Source organism: Chlorocebus sabaeus, chromosome 2 (genome assembly GCF_047675955.1).
Source record: "Chlorocebus sabaeus isolate Y175 chromosome 2, mChlSab1.0.hap1, whole genome shotgun sequence".
NCBI classification, from domain to species: Eukaryota; Metazoa; Chordata; class Mammalia; order Primates; family Cercopithecidae; genus Chlorocebus; species Chlorocebus sabaeus.
Window position 1 is genome coordinate 44,205,686 of NC_132905.1, and position 21,820 is coordinate 44,227,505.

The window sequence follows — 21,820 nt, forward strand, 5'->3', positions numbered from 1 at the left end:
TTTTGAACGGCACAAACCAGACTCAAACAGGAACAGACCAGCTCAAACCGGCTCAAGCCAGACCAGACCGGCTCAAACCGGCTCAAACCGGACCAGAAAATCTCAAACCGGTTTTCACTGGCTCAAACTGGGCTCATTCGTGTTTTGACGGCATCAAACCAGGCCAGACCGTCTCAAACCGGCTTTGAACGGCTCAAACCGGATTCAAACAGGAACTCACCGGCTCAAACCGGCTCAAGCCAGACCAGACCGGCTCAAACCGTCTCAAATCAGACCAGAACATCTCAAACCGGTTTTCACCGCTTCAAACCATATTCATACGGGTTTTGACCGGATCAAACCAGGCCAGACCACCTCAAACCGGTTTTGATCGGCTCAAACCGGACTCAAACCGGACCAGGCCGGTTCCAACCGGTTATGAGAGGCTCAAACCGGACCAGACCAGCTCAAACGGAACCAGACCGGCTCAAACCGGTTTTGACCAGCTCAAACCGGACTAAAACTGGACCGGACCGACTCAAACCGGTTTTGACTGTCTCAAACCGACTCAAACCGGTTTTGACCAGATGAAACCGGACCAGACCGGCTCAAAACTGTTTTGACCTGTTGAAACCGGACTCAAACCAGACGAGAACGGCTCAAACCATTTATGACCGATGCAAACCGGACTCAAACCTGACCAGACTGGCTCAAACCTGTTTTTCCTGGATCAAACTGGACTCAAACCGGACCAGATCGGCTCAAACTGGTTTTGAACGGCTCAAACCAGACTGAAACAGGAAGAGACCGGCTCAAACAGGAACAAACCGGCTCAAAGCGGCCCAAAATAGACCAGACCGGCTCAAACCGCCTCAAACCAGACCAGAACATCTCAAACCGTTTTTCAACGGCTCAAACCGGACTCATACGGGTTTTGACCGGATCAAACCAGGCCAGACCGGCTCAAACCGGTTTTGACAGGCTCAAACCAGACCAGACCGGCTCAAACCTCTATTGACTGTCTCAAACCGACTCAAACCAGTTTTGACCAGATGAAACCGGACCAGACCGGCTCAAAATGGTTTTGACCTGCTGAAACCGGACTCAAACTGGACCAGATCGGCCCAAACCCGTTTTGACCGGCTCAAATGTAATCAAACCAGACCAGACCAGCTCAAACCGGATCAAGCCACAGCAGACTGGCTCAAACCGGTTTTGACACCAGGCTCAATGAAACCCGATAAGACTGACTCAAACCGGACCAGACTGACTCAAACTGGATCAAACCGGACCAGAACGGCTCAAACAAGTTTTGACCGGCTCAAACCAGAGTCAAACGGGTTTTGACCAGATCAAACCAGGCCAGACCGGCTCAACCCGGTTTTCACCGGCTCAAACCGGACTCAAACCGGGCCAGACTGGCTCAAACCTGTTTTGACTGGCTCAAACCGTACTCAAACCGGACCAAAATGGCTCAAACCGGTTTTGACCGGATGAAACCGGACTCAAACCGGACTAGACCGGCTCAAACCGGTTTTGAACGGCTCAAACCAGACTGAAACCGGAACAGACCGGCTCAAACAGGGACAAACCGGCTCACAGCGGCTCAAACCAGACCAGACCGGCTCAAACCGCCTCCAACTGGACCAGAACATCTCAAACCGGTATTCACTGGCTCAAACCGGACTCATAGACGTTTTGACTGGATCAAACCAGACCAGACCGGTTCAAACGGGATTTGAACGGCTCAAACCGGACTCAAACAGGAACAAACCGGCTCAAACCGGCTCAAGCCAGTCCAGACCGGCTCAAACTGGATCAAACCGGTCTAGAACATCTCAAACCGGTTTTCACCGCTTCAAACCAGACTCATACGGGTTTTGACCGGATCAAACCAGGCCAGACCGACTCAAACCGGTTTTGACCGGCTGAAACCGGATTCAAACCGGAATGGAACAGACTGGCACAAACTGGACTGAATCCTGCTTTTACAGCCTCAAACCGGACTCAAATCCGAGCAGAGCGGCTCAAACATGTTTTGACCATATTACACCGGCTCAAACAGGTTTTGACTGGCTAAAACCGCATCGGACCAGCCGGCTGAAAACGGTTTAGACCTGCTGAAACCGGACTCAAATCGGACCAGATCGGCTCAAACCAGTTTTGACCGGTTCAAATCTAATCAAACCGGACCAGACCGGCTCAAACCGGATCAAACCACAGCACACTGGCTCAAACCGGTTTTGACACCAGGCTCAGTGAAACCCGACCAGACCGGCTCAAACTGGCCCAGACCGGATCAAACCAGATCAAACCAGATCAGAACATCTCAAACCGGTTTTCACCAGCTTGAACCGAACTCATATGGGTTTTGACCGGCTCAAACCATTTTTGATCGGCTCAAACCAGACTGAAACAGGAACTGACCGGCTCAAACAGGAACAGACCGGCTCAAACCAGCTCAAGCCAGACCAGACCAGCTCAAACCGGCTCAAACCAGACCAGAACATCTCAAACCGGTTTTCACCACTTCAAAACAGACTCATACGGGTTTTCACCGGATCAAAGCAGGCCAGAACGGCTCAAAACGGTTTTGTCTGGCTGAAACTGGACTCAAACCGGACCAGACCGGTTCCAACCGGTTTTCACAGGCTCAAACCGGACCAGACCAGCTCAAACCTAACCAGACCGGCTGAAACCGGTTTTGACCTGCTCAAACTGGACTGAAACTGGACCAGAACGTCTCAAACCAGTTTTGATCGGCTCAAACCAGAGTCGAACGGGTTTTGACCAGATCAAACCAGGCGAGACCGGCTCAAACCGGTGTTGACCGGCTCAAACCGGACTCAAACCGGACCAGATAGGCTCAAACCTGTTTTGACTGGCTCAAACCGGACTCAAACTGGACCAAACCGGCTCAAACCGGTTTTGACTAGCAGAAACCGGACTCAAACCGTACGAGAACGGCTCAAACCGGTTTTGAACGTCTCAAACCAGACTGACACAGGAACAGACTGGCTCGAACAGGAACAGACCGGCTCAAAGTGCTCAAACACGACCAGACCGTCTCAAACCGCCTCAAACCGGACCTGTACATCTCAATCCGTTTTCCACCGGCTCAAACCGGACTCATACGGGTTTTGACCGGATCAAACCAGGCCAGACTGGCTCAAACCGGTTTTGACAGGCTCAAACCAGACCAGATCGGCTCAAATCGGATCAAACCCGACCAGACCGGCTCAAACCGATTTTGACTGTCTCAAAACGACTAAAACCGGTTTTGACTGGAGGAAACCGGACCAGACCGGCTCAAAACGGTTTTGAACTGCTGAAACCGGACTCAAATCGTACCAGATCGGCTCAAACCGGTTTTGACTGGCTGAAATCTAATCAAACTAGACCAGACCGGCTCAAACCGGATCAAACCACAGCAGACTGGCTCAAACCGGTTTAGAAAACAGGCTCAATGAAACCTGACCAGACCGGCTCAAACCGGACCAAACCGGCTCAAACCGGATCAAACCGGACCAGAAAGGCTCAAACCAGTTTTGACCGGCTCAAACCTCCGTCAAACGGGTTTTGACCAGATCAAACCAGGCCAGACCGGCTCAAACCAGTTTTGACCGGCTGAAACCGGGCTCAAACCGGACTAGACCTACTCAAACCGGTTTTGAATGGCTCCAACCAGACTGAAACAGGAACAGACCGGCTAAAAGAGGAACAGACCGGCTCAAAGTGGCTCAAACCAGACCAGACTGGCTCAAACCGCCTCAAACCAGACCACAACATCTCAAACCGGTTTTCACTGGCTCAAACCAGACTCATACGTGTTTTGACCAGATCAAACCAGGCCAGACCGGCTCAAACCGGTTTTGACAGGCTCAAACCAGACCAGACCGGCTCAAACCGGATCAAACCTGACCAGAACGGCTCAAACCGGTTTGACTGTGTCAACCAGACTCAAACCGGTTTTGACCGGATGAAACCAGACCAGACCGGCTCAAAACGGTTTTGACCTGCTGAAATCGGTCACAAACCGGAACAGTTCGGCTCAAACCGGTTTGACTGGCTCAAATCTAATCAAACCAGTCGAGACCGGCTCAAACCGGATCAAACCACAGCAGACTGCCTCAAACCGGTTTTGACACCAGGCTCAATGAAACCCAACCAGACCGGCTCAAATCGGACCAGACCGGCTCAAACCGGACCAGACCGTCTCAAACCGGATCAAACCGAACCAGAATGGCTCAAACCAGTTTTGACCGGCTCAAACTAGGTTCAAACGGGTTTTGACTAGATCAAACCAGGCCAGACCGGCTCAAACCGGTTTTGAACGGCTGAAACTTGGCTCAAACCGGACTAGACCAGCACAAACCGGTTTTGAACGGCTCAAACTAGACTCAAACAGGAACAGAACGGCTCAAACCGGCTCTAGCCAGACCAGACCGGCTCAAACTGGCTCAAACCGGACCAGAAAATCTCAAACCGGTTTCACCGGCTCAAACCGGGCTCATTCGGGTTTTGACAGGATCAAACCAGGCCAGACCGTCTCAAACCGGTTTGAACTGCTCAAAACGGATTCAAACAGGAACACACCAGCTCAAACCGGCTCAAGCCAGATCAGACCGGCTCAAACAGTCTCAAACCAGACCAGAACATTTCAAACCGGGTTTCACCACTTCAAACCATATTCATACGTGTTTTGACCGGATCAAACCAGGCCAGACTGGCTCAAGCCGCTTTTGACCGGCTGAAACCAGACTCAAAACGGACTATACTGGCTCAAACTGGTTTTGAACGGCTCAAACCAGGCGGAAACAGGAACAGACCGGCTCAAACCGGATCAAATCCGACGAGACCGGCTCAAACCTGTTTTGACTATGTCAAACCGACTCAAACCGGTTTTGGCCGGATGAAACCGGACCAGACCGGCTCATAACGGTTTTGACCTACTGAAACCGGACTCAAACCAGACCAGATCGGCTCAAACCGGTTTTCCTGGCTCAAATCTAATCAAACCGGTCGAGACCAGCTCAAACCGGATCAAACCACAGCAGACTTCCTCAAACTGGTTTTGACACCAGGCTCAATGAAACCTGACCAGACCGGCTCAAACCGGACCAGACCGGCTCAAACCGGATCAAACCGGACCAGAACGGCTCAAACCAGTTTTGACCAGCTCAAACTAGGTTTCAAACGGGTTTTGACTAGATCAAACCAGGCCAGACCGGCTCAAACCGATTTTTGAACGACTGAAACTGGACCCAAACCGGACTAGACCAGCACAACCCGGTTTAGAACGGCTCAAATCAGACTCAAACAGGAACAGACTGGCTCAAACCAGCTCTAGCCAGACCAGATCGGCTCAAACCGGCTCAAACCGGACCAGAAAATCTCAAACCGGTTTTCACCGGCTCAAACCGGACTCATTCGGGTTTTGACGGGATCAAACCAGGCCAGACCGTCTCAAACTGGCTTTGAACGGCTCAAACCGGATTCAAACAGGAACACACCGGCTCAAACCAGCTCAAGCCAGATCAGACCGGCTCAAACAGTCTCAAACCAGACCAGAACATCTCAAACCGGTTTTCACCGCTTCAAACCATATTCATACGGGTTTTGACCGGATCAAACCAGGCCAGACTGGCTCAAGCCGCTTTTGACCGGCTCATACCGGATTCAAACTGGACTAGACTGGCTCAAACTGGTTTTGAACGGCTCAAACCAGGCTCAAACAGGAACAGACCGGCTCAAACAGGAAGAAACCGGCTACAAAGAGGCTCAAACTATAACAGACCGGCTCAATCCACCTCAAACCAGATCAGAACATCTCAAACCGGTTTTCACCGGCCTCAAACCAGACTCATACGGGTTTTGACAGGATCAAACCAGGCCAGACCGGCTCAAACAGGTTTTGATCGGCTCAAACCGGACTCAAACCGGACCAGACGGGTTCCAACCGGTTTTGAGAGGCTCAAACCGGACCAGACCGGCTCAAACGGAACCAGACCAGCTCAAACCGGTTTTGACCAGCTCAAACCGGACTAAAACCGGACCAGACCAACTCAAACCGATTTTGACCGGCTCAAACCGACTAAAACCGGTTTTGACCGGATTAAACTGGACCAGACGGGCTCAAAACGGTTTTCACCTGCTCAAACAGGACTCAAACCGGACCAGACCGGTTCAAACCTATTTTGACCATATTAGACCGGCTCAAACCAGACCGGACCGGCTCAATGCGGTTTTGACTGGAAGAAACCGGATTCAAACTAGAATGGAACACACTGGCTCAAACCAGACTGAATCCTGTTTTTACCACCTCAAACTGGACTCAAATCCGAGCAGACCGGCTCAAACATGTTTTGACCGTATTACACCGGCTCAAACCGGTTTCGACCGGCTCAACCCGGAACGGACCAGACCGGCTCAAAACGGATTCAAACGTGTTTTGAATGGTTCCAACCGGATAAAACCGCACCAGAGCGGCTCTTAGACTGCCTCAAACGGGTTTTAACCGCCTCATTACGTACCAGACCGGGGTCTACCAGGTATTGAATGGCTCAAACTGGACTCAAACCGGACCAGATAGGCTGAAAACGGTTTGAACCGGCTCAAACCAGACCAGACCGGCTCACACCGGATCAAACCGGACCAGAACGGCTCAAACCAGTTTTGATCGGCCCAAACCAGAGTCAAACGGGTTTTGACCAGATCAAACCAGGCCAGACCGGCTCACAACTGGTTTTGACCGGCTCAAACTGGACTCAAACCGGACCACACCGGCTCAAACCTGTTTTGCTGGCTCAAACCTGACTCAAAATGGAATAGAACGGCTCAAACCGGTTTTGACCGGCTGAAACCGGACTCAAACCAGACTAGACCGGCTCAAAGCGGTTTTGAATGGCTCAAACCGGACTCAAACAGGATCAGACCGGCTAAAACCGGCTCAAGCCAGAACAGACGGGCTCAAACCGGCTGAAACCGGACCAGAACATCTCAAACCGGTTTTCACCGGCTCAAACCGGACTCATACGGGTTTTGACCGGATCAAACCTGGCCAGAACCGTTCAAACCGGGTTTTGACAGCCTCAAACCAGACCAGACCGTCTCAAACCGGATCAAACCCGACGAGACCGGCTCAAACCTGTTTTGACTGTCTCAAACCGACTCAAACCGGTTTTGACCGGATGAAACCAGACCAGACCAGCCTCAAAACGGTTTTTGACCTGCTCAAACCAGACTCAAACCGGACCAGATCGGCTCCAACCGGTTTTGACTGGCTCAAATCTAATCAAACCAGACCAGACCGGCTCAAACCGGATCAAACCACAGCAGACTGGCTCAAACCGGTTTTGACACCAGGCTCAATGAAACCCGACCAGACCGGCTCAAACCGGATCAGACCGGCTCAAACCGGATCAAACCGGACCAGAACGGCTCAAACCAGTTTTGACCAGCTCAAACTAGGTTCAAACGGGTTTTGACTAGATCAAACCAGGCCAGACCGGCTCAAACCGATTTTGAACGACTGAAACTGGACTCAAACCGGACTAGACCAGCACAACCCGGTTTAGAACGGCTCAAATCAGACTCAAACAGGAACAGACTGGCTCAAACCAGCTCTAGCCAGACCAGACCGGCTCAAACCGGCTCAAACCGGACCAGAAAATCTCAAACCGGTTTTCACCGGCTCAAACCGGACTCATTCGGGTTTTGACGGGATCAAACCAGGCCAGACCGTCTCAAACTGGCTTTGAACGGCTCAAACCGGATTCAAACAGGAACACACCGGCTCAAACCGGCTCAAGCCAGATCAGACCGGCTCAAACAGTCTCAAACCAGACCAGAACATCTCAAACCGGTTTTCACCGCTTCAAACCATATTCATACGGGTTTTGACCGGATCAAACCAGGCCAGACTGGCTCAAGCCGCTTTTGACCGGCTCATACCGGATTCAAACTGGACTAGACTGGCTCAAACTGGTTTTGAACGGCTCAAACCAGGCTCAAACAGGAACAGACCGGCTCAAACAGGAAGAAACCGGCTCAAAGAGGCTCAAACTATAACAGACCGGCTCAATCCACCTCAAACCAGATCAGAACATCTCAAACCGGTTTTCACCGGCTCAAACCGGACTCATACGGGTTTTGACAGGATCAAACCAGGCCAGACCGGCTCAAACAGGTTTTGATCGGCTCAAACCGGACTCAAACCGGACCAGACGGGTTCCAACCGGTTTTGAGAGGCTCAAACCGGACCAGACCGGCTCAAACGGAACCAGACCAGCTCAAACCGGTTTTGACCAGCTCAAACCGGACTAAAACCGGACCAGACCAACTCAAACCGATTTTGACCGGCTCAAACCGACTAAAACCGGTTTTGACCGGATTAAACTGGACCAGACGGGCTCAAAACGGTTTTCACCTGCTCAAACAGGACTCAAACCGGACCAGACCGGTTCAAACCTATTTTGACCATATTAGACCGGCTCAAACCAGACCGGACCGGCTCAATGCGGTTTTGACTGGAAGAAACCGGATTCAAACTAGAATGGAACACACTGGCTCAAACCAGACTGAATCCTGTTTTTACCACCTCAAACTGGACTCAAATCCGAGCAGACCGGCTCAAACATGTTTTGACCGTATTACACCGGCTCAAACCGGTTTCGACCGGCTCAACCCGGAACGGACCAGACCGGCTCAAAACGGATTCAAACGTGTTTTGAATGGTTCCAACCGGATAAAACCGCACCAGAGCGGCTCTTAGACTGCCTCAAACGGGTTTTAACCGCCTCATTACGTACCAGACCGGGTCTACCAGGTATTGAATGGCTCAAACTGGACTCAAACCGGACCAGATAGGCTGAAAACGGTTTGAACCGGCTCAAACCAGACCAGACCGGCTCACACCGGATCAAACCGGACCAGAACGGCTCAAACCAGTTTTGATCGGCCCAAACCAGAGTCAAACGGGTTTTGACCAGATCAAACCAGGCCAGACCGGCTCACAACTGGTTTTGACCGGCTCAAACTGGACTCAAACCGGACCACACCGGCTCAAACCTGTTTTTGCTGGCTCAAACCTGACTCAAATGGAATAGAACGGCTCAAACCGGTTTTGACCGGCTGAAACCGGACTCAAACCGGACTAGACCGGCTCAAAGCGGTTTTGAATGGCTCAAACCGGACTCAAACAGGATCAGACCGGCTAAAACCGGCTCAAGCCAGAACAGACGGGCTCAAACCGGCTGAAACCGGACCAGAACATCTCAAACCGGTTTTCACCGGCTCAAACCGGACTCATACGGGTTTTGACCGGATCAAACCTGGCCAGAACCGCTCAAACCGGTTTTGACATCCTCAAACCAGACCAGACCGTCTCAAACCGGATCAAACCCGACGAGACCGGCTCAAACCTGTTTTGACTGTCTCAAACCGACTCAAACCGGTTTTGACCGGATGAAACCAGACCAGACCAGCTCAAAACGGTTTTGACCTGCTCAAACCAGACTCAAACCGGACCAGATCGGCTCCAACCGGTTTTGACCGGCTCAAATCTAATCAAACCAGACCAGACCGGCTCAAACCGGATCAAACCACAGCAGACTGGCCTCAAACCGGTTTTGACACCAGGCTCAATGAAACCTGACCAGACCGGCTCAAACCGGATCAGACCGGCTCAAACCGGATCAAACCGGACCAGAACGGCTCAAACCAGTTTTGACCAGCTCAAACTAGGTTCAAACGGGTTTTGACTAGATCAAACCAGGCCAGACCGGCTCAAACCGATTTTGAACGACTGAAACTGGACTCAAACCGGACTAGACCAGCACAACCCGGTTTAGAACGGCTCAAATCAGACTCAAACAGGAAACAGACTGGCTCAAACCAGCTCTAGCCAGACCAGACGGCTCAAACCGGCTCAAACCGGACCAGAAAATCTCAAACCGGTTTTCACCGGCTCAAACCGGACTCATTCGGGTTTTGACGGGATCAAACCAGGCCAGACCGTCTCAAACTGGCTTTGAACGGCTCAAACCGGATTCAAACAGGAACACACCGGCTCAAACCGGCTCAAGCCAGATCAGACCGGCTCAAACAGTCTCAAACCAGACCAGAACATCTCAAACCGGTTTTCACCGCTTCAAACCATATTCATACGGGTTTTGACCGGATCAAACCAGGCCAGACTGGCTCAAGCTGCTTTTGACCGGCTCATACCGGATTCAAACTGGACTAGACTGGCTCAAACTGGTTTTGAACGGCTCAAACCAGGCTCAAACAGGAACAGACCGGCTCAAACAGGAAGAAACCGGCTCAAAGAGGCTCAAACTATAACAGACCGGCTCAATCCACCTCAAACCAGATCAGAACATCTCAAACCGGTTTTCACCGGCTCAAACCGGACTCATACGGGTTTTGACATGATCAAACCAGGCCAGACCAGCTCAAACAGGTTTTGATCGGCTCAAACCGGACTCAAACCGGACCAGACGGGTTCCAACCGGTTTTGAGAGGCTCAAACCGGACCAGACCGGCTCAAACGGAACCAGACCAGCTCAAACCGGTTTTGACCAGCTCAAACCGGACTAAAACCGGACCAGACCAACTCAAACCGATTTTGACCGGCTCAAACCGACTAAAACCGGTTTTGACCGGATTAAACTGACCAGACGGGCTCAAAACGGTTTTCACCTGCTCAAACAGGACTCAAACCGGACCAGACCGGTTCAAACCTATTTTGACCATATTAGACCGGCTCAAACCAGACCGGACCGGCTCAATGCGGTTTTGACTGGAAGAAACCGGATTCAAACTAGAATGGAACACACTGGCTCAAACCAGACTGAATCCTGTTTTTACCACCTCAAACTGGACTCAAATCCGAGCAGACCGGCTCAAACATGTTTTGACCGTATTACACCGGCTCAAACCGGTTTCGACCGGCTCAACCCGGAACGGACCAGACCGGCTCAAAACGGATTCAAACGTGTTTTGAATGGTTCCAACCGGATAAAACCGCACCAGAGCGGCTCTTAGACTGCCTCAAACGGGTTTTAACCGCCTCATTACGTACCAGACCGGGTCTACCAGGTATTGAATGGCTCAAACTGGACTCAAACCGGACCAGATAGGCTGAAAACGGTTTGAACCGGCTCAAACCAGACCAGACCGGCTCACACCGGATCAAACCGGACCAGAACGGCTCAAACCAGTTTTGATCGGCCCAAACCAGAGTCAAACGGGTTTTGACCAGATCAAACCAGGCCAGACCGGCTCACAACTGGTTTTGACCGGCTCAAACTGGACTCAAACCGGACCACACCGGCTCAAACCTGTTTTGCTGGCTCAAACCTGACTCAAAATGGAATAGAACGGCTCAAACCGGTTTTGACCGGCTGAAACCGGACTCAAACCGGACTAGACCGGCTCAAAGCGGTTTTGAATGGCTCAAACCGGACTCAAACAGGATCAGACCGGCTAAAACCGGCTCAAGCCAGAACAGACGGGCTCAAACCGGCTGAAACCGGACCAGAACATCTCAAACCGGTTTTCACCGGCTCAAACCGGACTCATACGGGTTTTGACCGGATCAAACCTGGCCAGAACCGCTCAAACCGGTTTTGACAGCCTCAAACCAGACCAGACCGTCTCAAACCGGATCAAACCCGACGAGACCGGCTCAAACCTGTTTTGACTGTCTCAAACCGACTCAAACCGGTTTTGACCGGATGAAACCAGACCAGACCAGCTCAAAACGGTTTTGACCTGCTCAAACCAGACTCAAACCGGACCAGATCGGCTCCAACCGGTTTTGACCGGCTCAAATCTAATCAAACCAGACCAGACCGGCTCAAACCGGATCAAACCACAGCAGACTGGCTCAAACCGGTTTTGACACCAGGCTCAATGAAACCCGACCAGACCGGCTCAAACCGGATCAGACCGGCTCAAACCGGATCAAACCGGACCAGAACGGCTCAAACCAGTTTTGACCAGCTCAAACTAGGTTCAAACGGGTTTTGACTAGATCAAACCAGGCCAGACCGGCTCAAACCGATTTTGAACGACTGAAACTGGACTCAAACCGGACTAGACCAGCACAACCCGGTTTAGAACGGCTCAAATCAGACTCAAACAGGAACAGACTGGCTCAAACCAGCTCTAGCCAGACCAGACCGGCTCAAACCGGCTCAAACCGGACCAGAAAATCTCAAACCGGTTTTCACCGGCTCAAACCGGACTCATTCGGGTTTTGACGGGATCAAACCAGGCCAGACCGTCTCAAACTGGCTTTGAACGGCTCAAACCGGATTCAAACAGGAACACACCGGCTCAAACCGGCTCAAGCCAGATCAGACTGGCTCAAACAGTCTCAAACCAGACCAGAACATCTCAAACCGGTTTTCACCGCTTCAAACCATATTCATACGGGTTTTGACCGGATCAAACCAGGCCAGACTGGCTCAAGCCGCTTTTGACCGGCTCATACCGGATTCAAACTGGACTAGACTGGCTCAAACTGGTTTTGAACGGCTCAAACCAGGCTCAAACAGGAACAGACCGGCTCAAACAGGAAGAAACCGGCTCAAAGAGGCTCAAACTATAACAGACCGGCTCAATCCACCTCAAACCAGATCAGAACATCTCAAACCGGTTTTCACCGGCTCAAACCGGACTCATACGGGTTTTGACAGGATCAAACCAGGCCAGACCGGCTCAAACAGGTTTTGATCGGCTCAAACCGGACTCAAACCGGACCAGACGGGTTCCAACCGGTTTTGAGAGGCTCAAACCGGACCAGACCGGCTCAAACGGAACCAGACCAGCTCAAACCGGTTTTGACCAGCTCAAACCGGACTAAAACCGGACCAGACCAACTCAAACCGATTTTGACCGGCTCAAACCGACTAAAACCGGTTTTGACCGGATTAAACTGGACCAGACGGGCTCAAAACGGTTTTCACCTGCTCAAACAGGACTCAAACCGGACCAGACCGGTTCAAACCTATTTTGACCATATTAGACCGGCTCAAACCAGACCAGACCGGCTCAATGCGGTTTTGACTGGAAGAAACCGGATTCAAACTAGAATGGAACACACTGGCTCAAACCAGACTGAATCCTGTTTTTACCACCTCAAACTGGACTCAAATCCGAGCAGACCGGCTCAAACATGTTTTGACCGTATTACACCGGCTCAAACCGGTTTCGACCGGCTCAACCCGGAACGGACCAGACCGGCTCAAAACGGATTCAAACGTGTTTTGAATGGTTCCAACCGGATAAAACCGCACCAGAGCGGCTCTTAGACTGCCTCAAACGGGTTTTAACCGCCTCATTACGTACCAGACCGGGTCTACCAGGTATTGAATGGCTCAAACTGGACTCAAACCGGACCAGATAGGCTGAAAACAGTTTGAACCGGCTCAAACCAGACCAGACCGGCTCACACCGGATCAAACCGGACCAGAACGGCTCAAACCAGTTTTGATCGGCCCAAACCAGAGTCAAACGGGTTTTGACCAGATCAAACTAGGCCAGACCGGCTCACAACTGGTTTTGACTGGATGAAACCGGACTCAAACACCACTAGACCGGCTCAAACCGGTTTTGAACGGCTCAAACCAGACTGAAACTGGAACATACCGGCTCAAACAGGAACAGACCGGCTCAAAACGGCTCAAACCAGACCAGACTGGCTGAAACCGCCTCAAACCGGACCTGAACATCTCAAACCGGTTTTCACCGGCTCAAAACGGACTCATACCGGTTTTTACCGGATCAAACCAGGCCAGACAGACTCAAACCAGTTTTGACAGGCTCAAACCAGACCAGACCGGCTCAAATCTGATCAAACCCGACCAGACCGGCTCAAACCGGTTTTGACTGTGTCAAACCGACTCAAACCGGTTTTGACTGGATGAAACCGGACCAGACCGGCTCAAAACGGTTTTGACCTGCTGAAACCGGACTCAAACTGGACCAGATCGGCTCAAACCGGTTTTGACCGGCTGAAATCTAATAAAACCGGACCAGACCAGCTCAAACCGGATCAAACCACAACAGACTGGCTGAAACCACTTTAGACACCAGGCTCAATGAAACCTGACCAGACCGGCTCAAACCGGACAAGACCGGCACAAACCGGATCAAACCGGACCAGAAAGGCTCAAACCAGTTTTGACGGTCTCAAACCAGGCTCAAACGGGTTTGACCAGATCAAACCAGGCCAGACCGGCTCACAACTGGACTCAAACCTGACCAGACCGGCTCAAAACTGTTTTGACTGGCTCAAACTGGACTCAAACCGGACTGGACCGGCTCAAACCGGTTTTGACCGGCTGAAACAGGACTCAAACCGGACTGGACCGGCTCAAACCAGTTTTGAACGGTTCAAACCGGATTCAAACAGGATCAGACAGGCTAAAACCGGCTCAAGCCAGACCAGACGGGCTCAAAGCGGCTCAAACCAGACCAGAACATCTCAAACCGGTTTTAACCGGCTCAAACCGGACTCATACGGGTTTTGACCGCATCAAACCAGGCCAGACCGGCTCAAACCATCTTTGAACAGCTCAAACAGGACTCAAACAGGAACAGACCGGCTCAAACCGGCTCAAGCCAGACCAGACCGGCTGAAACCGGCTCAAACCGGAGCAGAACATCTCAAACCGGTTTTCACCGCTTCAAACCAGACTCATACGGGTTTTGAACGGATCAAACCAGGCCAGACCGTCTCAAACCGGTTTTGACCGGCTGAAATCGGACTCAAACCGCACTAGACCGGCTGAAACCGGTTTTGAACGGCTCAAACCCGACTGATACTGGAACAGAACGGATCAAACAGGAACAGACCGTCCCAAGCGGCTGAAACCAGATCAGAACGGCTCAAACCGCCTCAAACCGGACCAGAAAATCTCAAACCGGTTTTCACCGGCTCAAACCGGACTCATACGGGTTTTGACCAGATCAAACCAGGCCAGACCGACTCAAACTAGTTTTGACAGGCTCAAACCAGACCAGACCGGCTCAAACCGGATCAAACCCGACCAGACCGGCTCAAACTGGTTTTGACTGTGTCAAACCGACTCAAGCCGGTTTTGACCGGATGAAACCGGGCCAGACCGGCTCAAAACGGTTTTGACCTGCTGAAACCGGACTCAAACCGGACCAGATCGGCTCAAACCGGTTTTGACCGGCTTAAATCTAATCAAACTGGACCAGACCGGCTCAAACCTGATCAAACCACAGCAGACTGACTCAAACCGGTTTTGACACCAGGCTCAATGAAACCCAACCAGACCGGCTCAAACCGGACCAGACCGGCTCAAACTGGATCAAACTGGACCAGAACAGCTCAAACAAGTTTTGACCGACTCAAACCAGAGTCAAACGGGTTTTGACCAGATCAAACCATGCGAGACCGGCTCAAACCGGTTTTGGCCGGCTCAAACCGGACTCAAATCGGACCAGACCGGCTCAAACCTGTTTTGACTGGCCCAAACCGGACTCAAACCGGACCAAACCGGCTCAACCCTGTTTTGACTGACTCAAACCGGAACGGACCAGACCGTCTCAAAACGGACTAAACATGTTTTGACCGGCTCCAACCGGATCAAACCACAACAGACCGACTGAAACCGGCTGAAACCGGACTCAAACTGGTACGGACCACACCGGCTTACACCAGACTCAAACCGGACCAAACTGGCTCAAACCTGCTCAAACCGGACTCAAGCCGGAACGGACCAGACCTGCTCACACCGCACTCACCCGGTTTTGACTGGATCAAACTGGATCAGACTGCATCAGACCGGCTCAAACCTGTTTTGACTGTATTAGACCAGCTCAAATCGGTTTTGACAGGCTCAAACCGATCCAGACCGGGCCGAACCAATTTTGACCGGCTCAAACCGGACTCAAACCGGTTTCGGCCGGATCAAACCGGACCAGACCGGCTAAAACCGGTTTGACCGGCTCAAACCGGACTCAAACCTGTTTTGACCAGACCAAACTGGACTGGACTTGCTCAAACCGGTTTTGCCTGGCTCAAACCGAACCGGACCGAGTCGAACCGGTTTTGACCTGCTCATACCGGACCGGACCGTCTCGAACTGGTTTTGCCCGGCTCAAACCGGTTTTGACCGTCTCAAACCGGATTCAAACTGGAGTGGAACAGACCGGCTCAAATCGGACTGAAACCGGTTTTTACCGCCTCAAACCGGACTCAAATCTGAGCAGACCGGCTCAATCAAGTTTTGACCGCATTAGACCGGCTCAAACCGGTTTTGACCGGCTCATACCGGACGAGACGTGCTCAAACCGATTTTCACCGGCTCAAACCGGACCAGACCAGCACAAACCGGACTCAAACCGGAATCAAACCAGACCAGACCGGCTCAAACCGGTTTTGACCAGCTCAAACTGGACTCAAACGGGTTTTCACCAGATCAAACCAGGCCAGACCGGCTCAAACCAATTTTGACCGGCTCAAACCAGACTCAAACCGGACCAGACCGGCTCAAACCTGTTTTGACTGGCTCAAACCGGAACGGACCAGACCGGCTCAAAATGGACTAAACATGTTTTGACCGGCTCCAACCGGATCAAACCGCACCAGACCGGCTTTCAGACTGGCTCAAACCGGTTTTGACTGGCACAAACCGGGCCAGACCAGCTCAAATCGGATCAAACCGGACCACACCGGCTCAAGTCAGCTCAAACCGGACTAGTCCGGCTCAGATCGGTTTTGACCGGCTCAAACCAGACCAGACCAGCTCAAACCGGTTTTGACCGGCTCAAACCGGACTCATACGTGACCAGACAGGCTCAAATCTGTTTTGACCGTATTAGACCGTCTCAAACCGGTTTTGCCCGGATCAAACCAAACCAGACTGCCTCAAATCGGTTTAGACCGGCTTAAACCGGACTCACACCGGTTTTGACCGGATTAAACCGGACCAGACCGTCTAAAACTGGTTTTGACCGGCTCAAATCGGACTCAAAAGTGTTTTGACCAGACCAAACTGGACTGCACCGGCTCAAACCAGACCAGACCGACTCGAACCGGTTTTGACCGGTTCAATCCGGACCAGACCGACTCGAACTGGTTTTGCCTGGCTCAAACCGGACTGGACTGGCTCAAACCGGTTTTGACCGGCTCAAACCGGATTCAAACCGGAACGGAACAGACCGGCTCAAGATGGACTGAAACCGATTTTTACCGCCTCAAACCGGACTCAAATCCAAAAAGACCGGCTCAAACATGTTTTGACCGTATTAGACCGGCTCAAACCGATTTTGACCGGCACAAACCGGACGAGACGGGCTCAAACTGGCTTTGACCGGCTCAAACCGGACCCGACCGGCACAAAGCGGACTCAAAAATGACTCAAACCAGAGGAGACCGGCTCAAAACGATTTTGACCGGCTCAAGCCGGACTCAAACCGGACCAGACCGGCTCAAACCTGTTTTGACTGGCTCAAACCAGAATCAAACCAGAGAAGACCAGCTCAAACCGGAATGGACCAGACCGGCTCAAAACGGACTAAACATGTTTTGACCAGCTCCAACCGGATCAAACCGCACCAGACCGGCTCTTAGACTGCCTCAAACCGGTTTTAACCGTCTCATTACGGACCAGACCGTGTCTACCAGGTTTGAACGGCTCAAACCGGACTCAAACAGGAACAGACTGGCTAAAACCGGCTCAAGCCAGACCAGACAGACTCAAACCGGCTCAAACCGGACCAGAACATCTCAAACCGGGTTTCACCGCCTGAAACCGGACTCATACGGGTTTTGACCGGATCAAACCAGGCCAGACCGGCTCAAACCGGTTTTGACTGGCTCAAATCGGACTCAAACTGGACCAGACTGGCTCAAACCGAACCAGACCGGCTGAAACCGGTTTTGACCGGCTCAAACCGGACTAAAACCGGAACAGACCGGCTCAAACCGGTTTTGACCGGCTAAAAGCAGACCAGATTGGCTTAAACCGGATCAAATCCGTCCAGACAGGCTCATACCGGTTTTGACCGTCTCAAACCGACTCAAACCGGTTTTGACCGGATGAAACCGGAGCAGACCGGCTCAAAACGGTTTTTACCTGCTCAAACCAGACTCAAATCGGACCAGATCGGCTCAAACCGGTTTTGACCGGCTCAAATCTAATCAAACCGGACCAGACCGTCTCAAAACGGTTTTGACCGGCTGAAACCAGAATCAAACCACACTACACCGGCTCAAACCAGACTGAAACAGGAACAGACCGGCTCAAACAGGAACAGACTGGCTCAAAGCGGCTCAAACCATACCAGACCGGCTCAAACCACCTCAAACCGGAGCGGAACATCTCAAACCGGTTTTCACCGGCTCAAACCGGACTGATACGGGTTTTAACCAGATCAAACCAGGCCAGACAGGCCCAAACCGGTTTTGACAGGCTCAAACCAGACCAGACCGGCTCAAACCGTATCAAACCCGACCAGACCGGCTCTAACCGGTTTTGACTGTCTCAAACCGAGTCAAACCGGTTTTGACCAGATGAAACCGGACCACACCGGCTCAAAACGGTTTTGACCTGCTGAAACCGGACTCAAACCGGACCAGATCGGCTCAAACCGGTTTTGACCGGCTCAAATCTAATCAAAATTGACCACACCGGCTCAAACCGGAACAAAGCACAGCAGAATGGCTCAAACCGGTTTTGACACCAGGCTCAATGAAACCCGACCAGAACGGCTCAAACCGGATCAAACCAGGCCAGAGCGTCTCAAACCGGTTTTGAAAGGTTCAAACCAGACTCAAACCGGACCAGACCGGATCAAACCTCTTTTGACTGGCTCAAACCGGATTCAAACCGGACCAAACTGGCTCAAACCTGTTTTGACCGGCTGAAACCTGACTCAAACCGGACTAGACCGGCTCCAACCGGCTTTGAACGGCTCAAACCGGACTCAAACAGGAACAGACCGGGTCAAACCTGTTTTGACTGGCTCAAACCGGAGTCAAACCAGACCAGAACGGTTCAAACCGGTTTTGACCGGCTGAAACCGGACTCAAACAGGACTAGACCAGCTCAAACCGATTTGAACGGCTACAAACGGACTCAAACAGGATCAGACAGGCTAAAATCGGCTCAAAACATACCAGACGGGCTCAAACCAGCTCAAACCGGACGAGAATATCTCATACCGGTTTTCACCGCTTCAAACCAGACTCATACGGGTTTTGACCGGATCAAACCAGTCCAGACCAGCTCAAATTGGTTTGACCGGCTGAAACCGGACTCAAAACGGACTAGACCAGCTCAAACCGGTTTTGAACGGCTCAAACTGGACTCAAACAGGAACAGACCGGCTAAAACTGGCTCAAGCCAGACCAGACCAGCTCAAACCAGCTCAAACCGGAGCAGAACATCTCAAACCGGTTTTCACCGGCTCAAACCGCACTCATATGGGTTTTGACCGGATCAAACAGGGCCATACCAGCTCAAACCGGCTTTGAACGGCTGAAACCGGACTCAAACAGGAACAGACCGGCTCAAACCGGCTCAAGCCATACCAGACCAGCTCAAACCGGACCGGAACATCTCAAACCGGTTTTCACCGGCTCGAACCAATCTCATACGGGTTTTGACCGGATCAAACCAGGCCAGACCGGCTCAAACCGGCTTTGAACGGCTCAAACCGGACTCACACAGGAACAGACAGGCTAAAACTGGCTCAAGCCAGACCAGAACGGCTCAAACCGGCTCAAACCCTACCAGAACATCTCAAACCGGATTTCACCAGCTCGAACCGATCCCATACGGGTTTTGACCCGATCAAACCAGGCCAGACCGGCTCAAACCGGTTTTGACCGGCTCAAACCGGCTCAAGCCAGAGCATACCAGCTCAAACCGGCTCAAACCAGACCAGAACATCTCAAACCGGTTTTCACTGCTTCAAACCAGACTCATACGGGTTTTGACCGGATCAAACCAGGCCTGACGGGCTCAAACCGGTTTTGACCGGCTGAATCCGGACTCAAACTGGACCATATCGGCTCAAACCGGTTTTGACCGGCTCAAATCTAATCAAACAGGACCAGACCAGCTCAAACCGGATCAAACCACAGCAGACTGGCTCAAACCGGTTTTGACACCAGACTCAACGAAACCCGACCAGACCGGCTCAAACCAGACCAGACTGGCTCAAACCGGATCAAACCGGACCAGAACGGCTCAAACAAGTTTTAACCGGCTCAAACCAGGGTCAAACGGGTTTTGACCAGATCAAACCAGGCCAGACCGGCTCAAACCGGTTTTGACTGGCTCAAACCGGACTCAAACCAGACCAGACTGGCTCAAACCTGTTTTGACTGGCTCAAACCGGACTCAAAAAGGACCAGACCGGCTCAAACCGGTTTTGACCAGCTGAAACCGTACTCAAACCGGACTAGACCGGATGAGACCGGTTTTGAATGGCTCAAACCGGACTCAAACAGGAATAGACCGGCTCTAAGTGGCTCAAGCCAGACCAGACCGGCTCAAACCGGCTCAAACCGGACCAGAACATCTCAAACCGGTTTACACCGGCTCGAACCGATCTCATACAGGTTTTGACCGGAACAAACCAGGCCAGACCGGCTCAAACTGGTTTTGACCGGTTCAAACCGGCTCAAGCCAGACCAGACCTGCTCAAACCGGCTCAAACCAGACCAGAACATCTCAAACCAGGTTTCACCGCTTCAAACCAGACTCATACGGGTTGTGACCGGATCAAACCAGGCCATACCAGCTCAAACCTGTTTTGACCGGCTGAAACCAGACTCAAACAGGACTAGACCGTCTCAAACCGGTTTTGAACGGCTCAAACCAGACTGAAACAGGAACAGAACTGCTCAAACAGGAACAGACCGGCTCAAAGCGGCTCTAACCAGACCAGACCGGCTCACACCGCCTCAAACCGGACCAGAACATCTCAAACCGGTTTTCACCGGCTCAAACCGGACTCATACGGGTTTTGACCGGATCAAACGAGGCCAGACAGGCTCAAACCGATTTTGATCGGCTCAAACCGGACTCAAACCGGACCAGACCAGTTCCAACCGGTTTGGAGAGGCTCCAACCAGACCAGAACAGCTCAAACCGAACCAGACCGGCTGAAACTGGTTTTGACCAGCTCAAACTGGACTAAAACCGGACCAGAGCTGCTCAAACCGTTTTTGACCGGCTCAAACCAACTCCAACCGGTTTTGACCAGATGAAACCAGACCAGACGGGCTCAAAATGGTTTTCACCTGCTCAAACTGGACTCAAACTGGACCAGACCGGTTCAAACCTATTTTGACCATATTAGACCGTCTCAAACCAGACCGGAACGGCTCAAACTGGTTTTGACCGGCTGAAACCGGATTTAAACTAGAACGGAACAGACTGGCTCAAACCAGACTGAATCCTGTTTTTACCTCCTCAAACCGGACTCAAATCCGAGCAGACCGGCTCAAACATGTTTTAGCCATATTACACCGGCTCAAACCGGTTTTGACCGGCTCAAACCAGATCAAACCAGACCAGAACGGCTCAAACAAGTTTTCATCGGCTCAAACCAGGGTCAAACGGGTTTTGACCAGATCAAACCAGGCCAGACCGGTTCAAACCGGTTTTGACCGGCTCAAACTGGACGCAAACTGGACCAGACCGGCTCACACCTGTTTTGACTGGCTCAAACCGGACTCAAACCGGACGAAACTGGCTCAAACCGGTATTGACTGGCTGAAACCGGACTCAAACTGGACTAGACCGGCTCAAACCGGACTCAAACAGGATTAGACCGGCTCAAAGCG